The sequence below is a fragment of the Arachis hypogaea genome, chromosome 14, assembly GCF_003086295.3.
Source record: "Arachis hypogaea cultivar Tifrunner chromosome 14, arahy.Tifrunner.gnm2.J5K5, whole genome shotgun sequence".
NCBI classification, from domain to species: Eukaryota; Viridiplantae; Streptophyta; class Magnoliopsida; order Fabales; family Fabaceae; genus Arachis; species Arachis hypogaea.
This window is the reverse complement of record NC_092049.1, coordinates 32,961,202-32,965,764: the sequence shown is the minus strand read 5'-3', so window position 1 is coordinate 32,965,764 and position 4,563 is coordinate 32,961,202. Positions and strand designations below refer to the sequence as shown.

The following is a 4,563-nucleotide window of genomic DNA, read 5'->3' as shown; positions in this document are numbered from 1 at the left end:
GTAGGATCTAGTTACTTTTAGGGATGTTTTTATTAGTTTTTATGTTAAATTCACATTTCTGGACTTTACTATGAGTTTGTGTGTTTTTATGTGATTTCAGGTATTTTCTGGCTGAAATTGAGGGACTTGAGCAGAAATCAGATTCAGAGGTTGAAAAAGGACTGCTGATGCTGTTGGATTCTGACCTCCCTGCACTCAAAGTGGATTTTCTGGAGCTACAGAACTCGAAATGGCGCGCTTCTAATTGCGTTGGAAAGTAGACATCCAGGGCTTTCCAGCAATATATAATAGTTTATACTTTGGCTAAGAATAGATGACGTAAACTGGCGTTCAACGCCAGCTCTCTGCCCAAATCTGGCGTCCAGCGCCAGAAAAGGAGCCAAAACCAGAGTTGAAAGCCCAAACTGGCACAAAAGCTGGCGTTCAACTCCAAGAAGGACCTCTACACGTGCAACACTCAGGCTCAGCCCAAACACACACCAAGTGGGCCCAGGAAGTGGATTTATACATCAATTACTTACTCATGTAAACCCTAGTAGCTAGTTTATTATAAATAGGACCTTTTACTATTGTATTAGGCATCTTTGATCAGTTGTATGCTATCTTAGATCACAATAGGGGGCTGGCCATCTCGGCCATGCCTGGACCTTCACTTATGTACTTTAAACGGTAGAATTTCTACGCTCCATAGATTAAGGTGTGGAGCTCTGCTGTTCCTCAAAGATTAATGCAAGTACTACTGTTTTCTATTCAATTCATCTTATTTCGCTTCTAAGATATCTATTCGCACCCAAGAACGTGATGAAGGTGATGATTATGTGTGACGCTCATCACCATTCTTCCCTATGAACACGTGCCTGACAAACACTTCCGTTCTACATGAAATAAGCTAGAGTGAATATCTCTTAGATCTCCTAACCAGAATCTTCGTGGCGCAAGCTAGAATGATGGCGGCATTCAAGAGAATCCGGAAAGTCTAAACCTTGTCTGTGGTATTCCGAGTAGGATTCAATGATTGAATGACTGTGACGAGCTTCAAACTCGCGAGTGCTGGGCGTTAGTGACAGACGCAAAAGGAAGGTGAATCCTATTCCAGCATGATCGAGAACCGACAGATGAATAGCCGTGACGTGACAGGGTGCGTGAGCATATTATTCACTGAGAGGAGGGGATGTAGCCACTGACAACGGTGATGCCCTTGCATAAAGCCAGCCATGGAAAGGAGTAAGGCTGATTGGATGAAGATAGCAGGAAAGCAGAGGTCCAGAGGAACGAAAGCACCTCCATTCGCTTATCTGAAATTCCTACCAATGAATTACATAAGTATCTCTATCCCTATTTTATTATATCATATTCAAAAACACCATTACCACTTTATATCTGCCTGACTGAGATTTACAAGGTGACCATAGCTTGCTTCATACCAACAATCTCCGTGGGATTCGACCCTTACTCACGTAAGGTATTACTTGGACGACCCAGTGCACTTGCTGGTTAGTTGTATCGAAGTTGTGAACCATGGTATTGGCACCATGTTCTTGGCACCATTGCCAGGGAAAGAAAGAGCCATGAATTTTACATAATTAAAGTGTAATCACGATTACGCGTACCAAGTTGCTCATGTTGCCAGGGATTGTTCGAGCCTGGACATCACAATTTCGTGCACCAAGTTTTTGGCGCCGTTGCCGGGGACTTAATTGTTCCTATTTGGCACCAAGAATCGTCTGAGATCCCAATCCCGGCAACAACACCAAGTTTTTGGCGCCGTTGCCGGGGATTGTTCGTGTATGGACAACTAACGGTTCATCTTGTTGCTCAGATTAGGTAATTTTCTTTTTGTTTTCTTTTCAAAAAATTTTTCAAAAATATTTCAAAATTTTCTCCTTTGTTTTCGAAAAAAAAATGTTTTCAAAAAAAAATTATTTTTCTTCAGAATTTTTAAGAATGAATTCTAGTGTTTCATGAAGCATGTGAAGCCTGGCTGGCTGTAAAGCCATGTCTAAATTTATTTGGACTGGGGCTTCCAAACCATCAGAGGCAAGTTACATATTTGATAAGTAATGAGCAGCAATTTGTTATCAAGAGCAATATACTCTGATGTTACATGCTGAAGCTTGGCTGGCCATTGGCCATGTCTAGTATTTTGGACCGGAGCTTTCATTGAAAGCTTGGCTGGCTAGTGAGCCATGTCTAATTCCTGGACTGAAGCTTTAGACTAAGAATGCAAGATTCCTGGAATTCATATTAAAAATTTTGGAATCTTTATTTTTCTTTTTCATATAATTTTCGAAAAAAAAAATCCAAAAAAATTAGAAAATCATAAAAAATCAAAAATATTTCTCTATTTCTTGTTTGAGTCTTGAGTCATATCATAAGTTTGGTGTCACTTGCATATGCATCTTGCATTTTTCGAAAATATCATGCATTCATAGTGTTCTTCATGATCTTCAAGTTGTTCTTGGTAAGTCTTCTTGTTTGATCTTGATGATTTTTTGTTTTGTGTCTTTTCATGTTTATCATATGCATTCTTGAATTCTTAGTGTCTAAAGAATTCTAAGTTTGGTGTCTTGCATGTTTTCTTTGCATTAAAAATTTTTCAAAATTGTGTCTATGATGTTCATCTTGACATTCAAAGTGTTCTTGGTGTTCATCTTGACATTCATAGCATTCTTGCATGCATCACATGTTTTGATCTAAAAATTTCATGCATTGCATCATTTTAGTGTTTTTCTCTTGCATCATAAAAATTCAAAAAATCAAAAAAATATCTTTCCCTTTTTCTCTCATCAAATTCGAAAATTTGAATTGACTTTTTCAAAAATTTTTAAAATCAAGTTGTTTCTTATGAGTCAAATCAAATTTTCAAATTTGAAAATCTTATCTTTTTCAAAATCTTTTTCAAAAATCAAATCTTTTTCAAAATTCTTAGTTATTTTCGAAAATTCCAAAAATATTTTTCAAAAATCTTTTTCTTATTTTTTTACCAAATTTTCGAAAATAACATAATCAATTAATGTTTTGATTCAAAAATTTCAAGTTTGTTACTTACTTGTTAAGAAAGATTCAAACTTTAAGTTCTAGAATCATATCTTGTGATTTCTTGTGAATCAAGTCATTAATTGAGATTTTAAAAATCCAATCTTTTTCAAAAACTAATTTCAATCATATCTTTTCAAAAATATCTTCTTATCTTATCTTTTTCAAAAATATCTTTTCAAAATATCTTTTCTAACTTCCTAACTTCTTACCTTTTCAAAATTTGTTTCAACTAACTAACTAACTTTTTGTTTGTTTCTTAACTTTTTCAAAACTACCTAACTAACTCTCTCTCTCTCTCTAATTTTCGAAAATATCTTCCCTCTTTTTCAAAAATTTCTTTTTAATTAACTAATTATTTTTATTTTTATTTTTTATTTTAAAAATTTTCGAAAAATACTAACATTTTTCAAAAACCATTTTCGAAAATCACTAACTCTTTTTCGAAAATATTTTCGAAAATTCTCCCTCTCCCATCTCATTCTATTTATTCATTCATATCCTAACATCTCATCTCACATCTCTTCCATCCTCACAGTTCTGTTTCTTCCATTATATTACATTCTTTGTCTCCCCCTCTTCTTCCACTCACACAGGGATCCCTATACTGTGGTATAAAGGATCTCCATTATTATTATTATTACTTTTCTGTGCCTTCTTCTTTGTCATATGAGCAGGAGCAATGATAAGAATATTCTTGTTGAAGCAGATCCAGAACCTGAAAGGACTCTGAAAAGAAAATTAAGAGAAGCTAAATTACAACAATCTAGAGAAAACCTTTCAGAAATTTTCGAACAGGAAGAGGAGATGGCAGCCGAAAATAATAATAATGTAAGGAAGATGCTTGGTGACTTTACTACACCTAATTCCAATTTACATGGAAGAAGCATCTCCATTCCTGCCATTGGAGCAAACAACTTTGAGCTGAAACCTCAATTAGTTTCTCTGATGCAGCAGAACTGCAAGTTTCATGGACTTCCATCTGAAGATCCTTTTCAGTTCTTAACTGAATTCTTGCAGATATGTGATACTGTTAAGACTAATGGAATAGATCCTGAAGTCTACAGGCTCATGCTTTTCCCTTTTGCTGTAAGAGACAGAGCTAGATTATGGTTGGATTCTCAACCCAAAGACAGCCTGAACTCTTGGGATAAGCTGGTCACGGCTTTCTTAGCCAAGTACTTTCCTCCTCAAAAGCTGAGTAAGCTTAGAGCTGATGTTCAAACCTTCAGACAGAAAGAAGGTGAATCCCTCTATGAAGCTTGGGAAAGATACAAACAGTTGACCAAAAAGTGTCCTTCTGACATGCTTTCAGAATGGACCATCCTGGATATATTCTATGATGGTTTATCTGAGCTATCAAAGATGTCACTGGACACTTCTGCAGGTGGATCCATTCACCTAAAGAAAACACCTGTAGAAGCTCAAGAACTCATTGACATGGTTGCTAATAACCAGTTCATGTACACTTCTGAAAGGAATCCTATGAGTAATGGGACGCCTATGAAGAAGGGAGTTCTTGAAGTT

At 36.1% G+C, this 4,563-nt stretch overlaps 1 non-coding gene across 1 annotated transcript; it reads right to left on the bottom strand.

Moving 5' to 3' along the window:
• Nucleotides 1–4,239: 4,239 nt before the first annotated feature.
• On the bottom strand, nucleotides 4,240–4,347 carry LOC112745406 (small nucleolar RNA R71). The gene has a single exon (XR_003173337.1). It is a non-coding gene; the product is annotated as a small nucleolar RNA R71 (small nucleolar RNA).
• Nucleotides 4,348–4,563: the final 216 nt, after the last annotated feature.